The sequence below is a fragment of the Brachyhypopomus gauderio genome, chromosome 6 (assembly GCF_052324685.1).
Source record: "Brachyhypopomus gauderio isolate BG-103 chromosome 6, BGAUD_0.2, whole genome shotgun sequence".
Classification (NCBI taxonomy): Eukaryota; Metazoa; Chordata; class Actinopteri; order Gymnotiformes; family Hypopomidae; genus Brachyhypopomus; species Brachyhypopomus gauderio.
This window is the reverse complement of record NC_135216.1, coordinates 729,607-740,942: the sequence shown is the minus strand read 5'-3', so window position 1 is coordinate 740,942 and position 11,336 is coordinate 729,607. Positions and strand designations below refer to the sequence as shown.

Genomic DNA, 11,336 nt, shown 5'->3' with positions numbered 1-11,336 from the left:
CAGGGCGTTTAAAGTGAAGTTGCGAGCGGCCTGGGAGCAATGGATGATAGACGGCGAACACACATTTACTAAAACTGGGAGGCAGCGGCGTGCGAGTTACGCCAAAGTTTGTGAATGGATTGTGGATGCCTGGGCTAAGATTTCTGATGTGACTGCCGCGACAGCCGGCATCATTACTGAACAGTCGCTTGGCGATGAGACTGACTCAGACATTGATGAGAGGGAACCCGGACTGCTTGTTAGAGAAATTGCGCAGCTTTTTAATTCAGACACAGAGGATGAGGACTTTGATGTATTTGTGGGAGAAGAGTGAGTAAAAATTATATTTGTGTTTTGTCAAGTAGTAAAGTAAACTTCAATTAAAAATCACCGTTTCGCGTCCTTTACTTTTCTTGTAGACCAGGCGTACTCAACTAAATTTGTCCGCGGTCCAGATACCAGATACCTGTGGTCCAGATACCTGTCCAGATATGTGGTAGAAACACCCCTCAAAACAGGGGAATGAACATTTACCTGACCAATTTTAATGTTGCTATGTGTTTCAGGTTTGAAAAGTGCTGGAATTTAGGTTAAAGTACTTTAAAATGCTTGAAATTGTAACTACTTGGTTTCACAACAAATATCTGTCTGACTGAATAGTTCTCTTGCATTAGGTTAACAAATACGAGCCTCTTGTAATTCCAGGACGAAACATGAGAACGTGAAGACGTGAAGATTGGGCGTTTTTTAAATAAACAACCATTAAATAATGTGATAAAAAGCGAATTATTTCGAGTATATGTATAAATATTTAACTTAATTATGTTTAACATGCTGGGAAATATTGAAATGGACCTTGAAAGTGACGTACAAGTGCTTGAATTCCACCTTATGAAGGTGTATGAACCCTGAAAACGTGACTTTGTTCATTGCGCTGAAGCGCGGCGCGCGCGAAGTTACAGGTGCACGACCTCGCGAACCGACAGCGCGGAGCCTCAGCGATTACCTTATTTTCACCGCGCGGACCCTCGCGCCGCTCGCGAAGCGTCAACCAGGCTTGTAGCCCGGGGGGGGGTGGGGGGGGTGGCGAACGTAAGTTGTTGAGCGGGGGTGGCAAACGTAACACTCGTGACGGAGTGTTTTTTCAATAGCCCTGAAATAAATGTTACGGTTTTGTTTTGGTCCGTATCCAGTTAATCAGGAATGAGATTGGGTCCGGACAGGACTGCGTTCGGGTCCGGATCCGGACCGCGGTCCGCCAGTTGAGTACCCCTGTTGTAGACCGTATGTTTTAGCATGTGCCTTATAATACGGCGCCGTACAGAATAATACGGTGCCGTACAGAAATAGAGACTGTAATTGAGCCTGCGCCTTATAGTATGGTACTCCTTATACGTGTATCAAATACAGAAATAGAGCCCGTAATTCAGACTGCGTCTTATAATACGGTGGGCCGTATAGTCCGCAAAATACGGTACATGTTTAGTTAGTTAATTATTGTTAATGTGTTACTTCATGTGTTGTTCATGTTAACTAATTCATTAATGAATTGATGAATGTGTTCAATTGTCAATTAATTAACCTATTCAGTCCACCACATGAGCAATTTGGAGCAATCCCACTCATTACACATGTATATCAAAAGCAAAGTCCAACTTTTTGTTTCATCCATCAGAATCATTATTGATTCTGTCAGGTTTTCAGAGATAAACTCCAATTTAACCAGCTTGCATGACTCATTCCTGTGTGGATTTGACCTCTGTAACTTCTGCTTAGTCTGGATCAAGGAGGAAGAAGTAACTCAACATTCAGACCTTCTTAATACTCGGTGGAAGCATAAAACATTTATTCCAATGTCTTCTCTGAAATGACATGCTTGTGAGACACTGGGCTTCTATAAAGGTTTACATTGACACCAAGAGAGTGAACCTTCCTTGACCTCAGTTAATGTAACATCTTATCTTATGGAAAGGAAAGTTGTGGACAGGGAAGTACTTGTACACACACTATAAATATGCTGCAGGAGCAGTGTACTGAAACAGCACTATAAAAGGCTTTAAAAGCACACTGCAGATCTGGCTCAAGTTCAAGTTCAAGAGGTTTTATTGTCATTTCAACTACATACGGAGTACACAGTTAAAACGAAACAACGTTCCTCCAGGACCATGGCGCAACATAAAACACAGTGCAGACAGAACATAAGTGCAACACAGTACAAAGTGCGGACAGACAGTACAACACAATACAGACAGTACAGGATACAGAGTGCAGACAGACACATCACTAGACAGAGAAGTGTAAGAGGTAGGTTTCGGTTTGTGCAGATTATGCCATGTGCAATACGCAATATATGTTCAAAAGGAGTCCCTGTCGCAGTGAGGTATTATGTGAAGGCATTTGCACTAAACATTGTCAGGGATAAGTGGTTGGGTGTGAGTGAGTGTGTGTGTGTGTATGTATGGAGGAGAAGTCCATCAGTTTAGTGTCTGGCGTTGAGGAGTCTGATGGCTTGTGGGAGGAAGCTGTTGCAGAGTCTGGCCGTGTTGGACCGGATGCTGCGGTACCTTCTTCCCGATGGGAGGAGGGAGAACAGTGTGTGGGAGGGGTGGGTGGGGTCATCCACAATGCTGGTTGCTTTGCGGATGCAGCGGGTGGTGTAAATGTCCGTGACGGAGGGGAGAGAGACACCAATGATCCTCTCAGCTGTCCTCACTATACGCTGGAGGGTCTTACGGTCGGAGACATTGCAGTTCCCAAACCAGGCAGTGATGCAGCTGCTCAGGATGCTCTCTATGATGCCTCTGTAGAAGATGATGAGGATGGGTGGAGAGAGGCGGGCCTTTCTCAGCTTCTAGAGGAAGTAGAGACGCTGCTGGTCTTTCTTGGCTGTAGAACTGGTGTTCAGGGTCCAGGTGAGGTTCTCTGCTAAGTGGACACCAAGGAACTTGGTGCTCTTAACGATCTCCACAGAGGACCCATCGGTGTTGAGCAGAGAGTGAGTGTGACGCGCTCTCCTGAAGTCAACAACCATTTCCTTGTCTTGTCCACGTTCAGGCGAAGGTTGCTGGAGCAGTGTGCAGAAACTCCACTATAAAAGTCACAATTGTGTTTGGAAAAAAAACCAAAAAGCCTTTTTCATTGTATATTTGCAATAATTCCAACATTTTTGCCTTTAATAAGTGACTCAAATGATTAAGCTCTGTGGTTGAAAACTGTGATTTGTTTTGTATTTCTGCATGTAGCATGAAGAAATGTTTTTCTACTCATGGATTTCCAGTTGCTCTCCTTGACTGGTATATTCTGTGGGCACATTTATGGAATATCCCTGCAAAACACAAAAGTGTGTATTAGGCAGCTTTCTACAATATGCATCCTCAAATGCAAAGAATTCTTTAATTAACCACAGCATACCACCAAAAACAAAAATTTATCATTACTCACTCACTGTGTGGGAAAATGAGGCTAAGTGCTGAAGGTCATTAGCTAAAAAGAGAACAGAAAGTCCCACATGGATCCTCTAATAATTGTATGCACCCAGTTTCCCCTTTACCACAAATGGTCAACATATCAAGACGTGATGTTCGGGGATTTACGGTGCCTTGCGGAAGTATTTGGCCCCCTTGAACTTTTCAACCTTTTGGCAAATTTCAGGCTTCAAACAAAGATATAAAATTTTAATTTTTTGTGAAGAATCAATAACAAGTGGGACACAATCCTGAAGCAGAACGATTTTTTTTGGATATTTAAAACATGGATATGTTTTTAACAAATAAAAAACTACAAAGTGGTGGGTGCAATATTATTCAGCCCCTTAACTTTCAGAGCAGCAAACTCACTCCAGAAGTTCAGTGAGGATCTCTGAATGATCCAATGTTGATGGCTGTTGATGATAAATAGAATCCCCCGTGTGTACTCAAGTCTCTGTATAAATGCACCTGCCCTGTGACGGTCTCAGGGTTCAAAAAGATTTCCCAAGCTTTAAACATCTCAAGGAGCACTGTGCAAGCTATCTTATTGAAATTGAAGGAGTATCAGACCACTGCAAATCTTCGAAGACCTGTTTGTTCCTCTAAACGTTCATCTCAGACAAGGAGAAGACTGATCAGAGATAAACCCAAGAGGCCCATGATCTCTCTGGATGAACTGCAGAGATCTACAGCTGAGGTGGGAGAGTCTGTCCATGCAACAACAATCAACAATGGAAGAATGGCAAGAAGAAAGCCATTTCTCAAAGATATCCATAAAAAGTCTTGATTAAACTTTGCCACAAGCCACCTGGGAGACACACCACACATGTGTAAGAAGGAGCTCTGGTCAGATGAAACCAAAATAGAACTTTTTGGCCATAATGCAAAATGATATACTTGGCGTAACAGCATCACAGCTCATCACCCTGAACACACCATCCCCACTGTCAAACATGGTGGTGCCAGCATCATGGGTTGGGCCTGCTTCTTCAGCAGGGACAGGGAAGATGGTTCAAACTGATGGGAAGATGGATGGAGCCTGCAAAAGACCTGAGACTGGGGCAGAGATTTATCTTCCAACAAGACAATGATCCAAAACATAAAGCAAAATCTACAATAGAATGGTTCACAAATAAACATATCCAAGTGGTAGAATGGCCAAGTCAAAGTCCAGACCTGAATCAAATGGAGAATCTGTGGAAAGAGCTGAAAACTGCTGTTCACCAACGCTCTCCATCCAACCTCACTGAGCACGAGCTGTTTTGCAAGGAAGAATGGGCAAGAATTTCAGTCTCTCGATGTGCAAAACTGATAAAGACATACCCCATCTGACTCGCAGCTGTAATCGCAGGAAAAGGTAGCGCTACAAAATATTAACACAAGGGTTAAAGGTCGAACCTTCAATTCAAACTGAGGTATGAATAATCAATGCATTTTTGCTCAGCTGCAAAGAAGATCATTAGCACAGCATGTAAGACCATGAGAAGTGCCAGACGTCAAAGCAATCACCACAGCACTCACCACATATCAACATGGCTACCATGACGAAAAAGGCTGGAGTCCATGCAAATAGGTAAAGATGATTGAGAATGATTTTGGTCATTAAAACGCTGGTGGTGAGAGTACACTGAAAGAAATTCATTGCAAAGCCAATGAATTTAATGAAAGCAATAGAGGACAGATTTATAGCAGAAAAAAATGAGAATAAAAAATGTGAGAAATATAAAGTAAATAGTGTGTGTGCTCACGTGGCCCTCACTAGAAATTAAGATCAAGACGCATACAGAAAAAACAGCAGTTGATATCCTCAAGGGCAGAACACCGGGGGACGGACAGGCTGGCAGCTATAATACCACTGAAGCTTGGTATGCCTGAGAGGATCATCAATGCCTGTGTGGCATTCCAGTATGCTGTTCACACGTTCATAGACTATTCACAAGACAACCACAACCCTGAAAATGCTTCTAAACGGATCTCCAGCAGTTCGAGCTAAAATAATTTTCACACAAATCATTTCAGTCATGAAAAACACCAGGCTTAGGCCTAATCTTTAGTAAAGATGAAACATTGGTCCTATGCTTTTGTTGGCATTCCAAAATCAAAATGAAATGCCGCCATCTGCTGGAACTACCAAGTCACTGTCTTCCAACAAAACAAAAACAAGTATTCACAAAAGAAAATAGTCTTGCTATTCATCTTTAAATCAGTTATATATCTACTTTTTTTTCGTTTGTTAGAACTCAGCTTTTTATGAGGAAAATACGAATTGTACTGAAAATACCCTCAGTTCAACCAGTGTGGTACAGGTGTAGTAATGGTGTGGGGGAGGTACAGTAATGATGTGGTACAGGTGTAGTAATGGTGTGGTGGAGATACAGTAATGATGTGGTACAGGTGTAGTAATGGTGTGGGGGGCCAGTCCCCAGGTGTTAATTTTGGTGCATAATGTGTGCATTAGTTATAAATGAATGACATCACAGTTCAGTACAGATAGATGTCATCCCTTCACAGTCCAATCTTCATAACATAAATCACCAGTCAGAACCAAACAAGTCTTATTAAATGTCACTACCTCGTTGTACTCAACATACACTGTGCTTCTGGGATCACTTGCAGTACCATGTTGCATCCATAACAACCACCAACATACAGCACATACTTGTCAATCAATCAAAATGTATTTATATAGCGCTTTTTACAAAGGTTGTTCACAAAGCAGCTTTACAAGTGTCCGAGTCCTAGCCCCCAGTGAGCAAGCCAAGGGCGACAGTGGCAAGGAAAAACTCCCTAAGGGCATGAGGAAGAAACCTTGAGAGGAACCAAGACTCAGGGGGGAACCCATCCTCCTCTGGCTGATGCCGGTCACCATAACAACAATTAGAAAAATACATAAACAAAGATGTGAATGATAAATAATTATCATCTTGTGTATTTATTAGGTGTGGGCATAGATAATTTTTATCTAGATTAATCTCACTGAAATCTTGAAATTGATCTGGATTAATCTAGATTAAAATGGCTCATTCAGAATATGCATGCTAACCAAGTAATGACTAAAAGTCAGTCTTTGAGATAGGGCTTCTAACCATGCTTATGGGCCGGCAGCTAGTGGTAATCCACTGAGTGAAGAGATTGGTCAGCTTGTCTGATAGAGCTGCGCTGTCTCGGTTGCACTCAGTAGTTTGGCGGCGACTCTTCGCCTGGGCTGCATCAGTGCTTGACCCAGCGTCAGCAGCATTAGCAAACGGGTGCTTTGCGTTTAAATGGTACTTCAGACTGGTAGAACTCCTACAATAAACTAATTCCACGTTGCATAAGGTGCAAACAACTTTAGTCTTGTCAATGTCTCCATTAGGAAGCTTCTTAAAAATGAATTTTCCATGAAGTAAACCTAGCGGCTTCGTGGCTACATCCATGTAAGCACACGTGCGATTTGTTGTGGCAGTCTTTGTAATTCACAGGTTTGAAAACTCGTTCTCGCCCCATACTGTGCTATTTAGTTAGGAATACAGCTGAGCTAAACTAGGGGTGAAAGGTGAAAGTCATCATAGTTTGCTTACCTATTTTGACCCAGTTCCCAACCCAAATTTAAGAATAGATTAATGGCGATATAAAAAATATCACCCGATAAAAGTATCACACTATCAAAAGCCGTTAACGTCGATAATGGCCCACCACTAGTATTTATATATATATGTGTTCTCTATGTAATTCTTATTCAGTCCTAATAAGATTACCGACCTATCTGGTCGGTAATAATAGTCCAGGGCCGTGGAGATACAGACATAGCAGAGAATTCAGGGTGGTGAGAGGGGCCAGGGCAGTGGGTTGATCCTTCATCATAGCTGGTTAGGCAGGAGGTGGCTGGCCCAGGGTGGATAGCAGGAAAGGCTCGCCTCTCCTTGTCTCAGTAGGATAGTAAGAGTTGTCTCAGAACAACTCTCCTTGTTCTTGGGTAGGAGGGCAGCCATTTGGAAAAAGAAAAGAGGGACAATTTGATATGTATGGGATTATAAGTGGGACAGAGGAAATGTAAACATTTCTGGAGTGTGACAGCAACTCAAGCAACTTCTGGGCAAAACCAGCAGGTGTAACAGACCTTGGCATCCATCCACTACACTGTCAACAAACTTGAGTAATCAAGTGCAGTGACAGGATGACAGCACCAGTGCCCCAGTTTACCATAAAACCCTTTGCACATGAACCCCTGGATCAATAACCTTTATCGAAGGGGGCACATTAATTACCAAATGCTAAACTAAATAAGTATGTGTTCAACCAAGACTTATAAGAAAAGTTGTTACCCCTGTTGTTACCTTATTGTTGGAACTAATAAGAGGCCAGCACCCTGTGATCATAGTGGACATGGAGGTTCATAATAGGAGATAAGCTCTTGGAGGTAGTCAGGAGACACCCGTCCAGTGCTTTATATGTCAATAGAAGAATTTTAAAATCAATACGGAATTTAACTGGGAGCCAATGCAGGGCTGATAGGACTGGGCTGATATTACAAACTTTTCTAGTTCTAGTTAGAACTCTGGCTGCAGCATTTTGAACTACTTGGAAGTATATTTAGCTTCCTATTTGAGCATCCTGACAGTAATGAGTTACAGTAGTCTAATCTGGAGCTAACAAAGGCATGTACAAATTTTTCTGCATCATACTGGGACAATGCATTTCTTAGCTTGGCAATGTTATCTATGTATTTATCAAATGATAGGTTAGAGTCGAGTAGGACACAGATTTTTGGCTACTGTGCCAGGTGTAATGGGGTAGTCTGTGAGATTAAGCATTATATCTGGTATTTTCTGTCTTGCAACCTTTGGGCCCAGAAGGTGAACCTCCCTTTTGTCACCATTAAGGTGGAAGAACTTTAGCGACATCCACCATTTATAATCTCTTATGCAGGCCTAAATTTTTCCTAATCTGGATTTGTCATCAGGTTTGGCTAATGTGTAAAGTTGGGTGTCATCTGCATAGCAGTGAAAGATGACACTATGTTTATAACTATGCCCAATGTTTGCATGTATAGTGTAAATAATAGTTGTCCTAATTATGTGAGTACCAGCCTATTTCTTATGACTGAACCCTGAGGACCATTAACATTTACGTGTCTATTTTGTTGTTTGCAGGGGGAGATTGCTGGACCATCCAGGATGGTACAGGAGGATGAGGACACAGTGTCTGCCTGTTCAGAAAGGCCAGCTGTAAGGAGCGTGTCTGAGAACGTCTTTAATGTGAAAGCTTGAAAGAAAGAAAATGGAGAAATATCAGTAGTTGTAAAAAGGTCTAACTTTAATGTGCTTATTTTTGCAAGCTAAGTAAATCATAGTTTCTTCTGTCCACAGACTCAGCAAGACAATCAGTCAATAAACTTCTCTTTCAAAAAAATGTCGTTTTGTCTTAAGAATATACTGTGTTAATGAACAAAAGCAAACAAAATATTCCATTAACCAAAGTAATAAACGACACAGCTCTACCATCCACGTGGTCTGCAGTTAAAATGTTGACTTCCTGTTGCTCCAACTGCACTCTTCACATCGCTTTCTTTTGCCACACTGTACAAAACTGCAGAGACTGCTACAATGTCACAGGCTCTCAGTGTGACTGAGATGGGCAAGCAGTTAAATCTGCTCTTTAACTGTCCAAATGCAATCTCAATGCATGCCCTTGTCTTGGAACGTGCATGATTGAACCTCCTCTCTGCATCTGTTGTAGGGTCATAGGGAGAAAGGAGAAAAGGTTGGCAGGGGTAACCCCTATCCCCAAGCAGTAAGCCAGGAAAAGCACCTACGATTTATAAGGAGTAGAGTTAAACACTGAGGCCAAATCTGCACTATTTTGTGTGGTTGGAGTATTCTTACCTTGGGCAAACCTCTGTGCCAGTGAGGAGGCACGAAATATTCTTGAATCATGCACCGAGCCATTTTGCCTCAATGGAAAATAGATCTATGGTGCAAATCACCTAGAACACAAAGTGACAAAGGCTGAAAGTTGTACACACTCATGGACTGACTGAATTTACATGCTTTAAAATTTTCTTTTGGGTAGAAAAAAAAACTTGCACGTACCTCTACATTGATACTGTGAAATGATTTTCGATTCACAGTCTGCCTCAGTGGGTCCAGATAGAGCCTTTATCCAGATGCGAGTGCAGTCTATAGCAGGTATCACCAAATGGCGGACCGCGGTCCGGATCCGGACCCGAACGCCGTCCTGTCCGGACCCAATCACATTCCTGATTAACTGGATACGGACCCAAATGCCAAAAAAATTTTAACGGGAGACTATATTTTAAAACGGAGAATTTATTTTTAGACGAGTGTTACGGTCACCACCCATTTGAGTGTTACGTTCAACCCCCCCCGCTCAACAACTTTCGTTCGCCACCGCGAACCCGGACCTAAGGTCTGAGCTATCTGCCAAAAATGGACCGCGGAAAGATTTAATTGATTACCCCTGGTCTATAGCACCAATGACATTAGCAAATCCTACAGAATTTAATGCATTTTGAATTGAATATTAGCATCTGTTGTTTTTTCTTGATGTGTGATTCATAAAAATAAAACCATGCTCATGTTTCATGCATTTTGGTTGGCTACATTTAAAAATTCCTCTGAAACTCAATCTTTGGTTATAGTATTTATAAATTAGCATGCATTCATGCTTATGAAGCAGCAGTGCAGAATGACCCAACGTCCATTTCATGAGAGCTTTTAACATTGTGAGGAACGCATTAGTCTTTGCCCTGCTTTTACACACCTGTATCATCATAATGTCATGGAGCTCTTGCTGTTATATGGTCAAAATATGGAAATATAAAGAATTAACTTTCTATATAAATTCATGGTTTCTTGAATTTAATGTCCTAATTTATAAAATACATGTTCAATCACCTGCCTGGCTCCTTTATCTATGTGGTCATTAAATAGATTTTAGCCTAAAATTTCGGCTTGTTTTAAAGGGTTTAAACATCGTTACCCTCAGACGTTGTGACCATCCTCTTGGCCATTTGTACGGTTTGTTCCTCTGTTAAGCTAATCATATTACTCACAACGTTTAACTTGCTGATTTTAAGCAGCAAATTTTCTTCACGGTGGTATTCAGTAGACTTCTACAATACACGTCTACAACGATGAAAAGTGTACAACGACTGCAGCATAGCTAGCATTCCTTGATTTACAGTAATAGTAAAACAGAGGCAAATGTAATCACTATGTTCACCAGTTTTACTTTCATGCTAAACAATGTTTTGCTGATTTCTGCACATTATGTCACAGTTCACTAAATTCTTCGATAAAACGGCAACGCACTCGTCTGCTCTACTTTGTTATATGTGGAACATAAAGCGAACAACCAAACGAACGACCATCCGTGTCAGGTGGTTTGACCGAAAACCCGGATTGGATCTTTGCGGTCACCTGAGTCAAACACCAGCTCGTCACTGTGTGCAGTTTGTTTAGCCTGCTGGAGGTTTACTTCAACATTGTCCAGTACACACGGAAATGTTTGGACAATGTCCCCCGTTTAACTACAATAAGACAAGGAAAAATAATTATTATAAACACTTTTCCCGAACCTATCTGTGCCAGATATACACATCAAACTAAACTTACAATGGAAAAAAAATCATGTCACTTACACATTTGTCCAACAACAGTTAACGCGAGGTGCTGTGAGGTGTAGCGGTCCGAAACGGAGCAGAAAGCGGCGGGAATATTCCACCCCGCGTCTTATTACCACCGGCTCACCGTGCGGATGGATACGCCAACAATACACGCCAAGAAGCTCAATAATGAGACACAAATATAACAAACAAGCGGCGTAATGTTACAAACGCTTCGACAAATCCAAATTAAACACATTTTCGAGATCATTACTACAAAAACG

The 11,336-nt window shown here is 41.8% G+C and overlaps 1 long non-coding RNA gene across 5 annotated transcripts; it reads right to left on the bottom strand.

The window, feature by feature from the left end:
• Window positions 1–2,059: 2,059 nt before the first annotated feature.
• Window positions 2,060–11,230, bottom strand: LOC143516437 (uncharacterized). 5 transcript variants are annotated; one of them, XR_013131679.1, is made up of 6 exons: window positions 11,089–11,230; window positions 10,868–10,977; window positions 9,518–9,662; window positions 9,311–9,411; window positions 3,243–9,155; window positions 2,060–3,067 (listed from the first exon to the last, which is right to left on the bottom strand). It is a non-coding gene; the product is annotated as an uncharacterized LOC143516437 (long non-coding RNA). The 5 variants fall into 5 exon arrangements; XR_013131676.1 differs by having other exon boundaries at window positions 2,060–9,155; window positions 10,428–10,977; XR_013131678.1 differs by having other exon boundaries at window positions 2,060–9,155; window positions 9,518–9,692.
• Window positions 11,231–11,336: the final 106 nt, after the last annotated feature.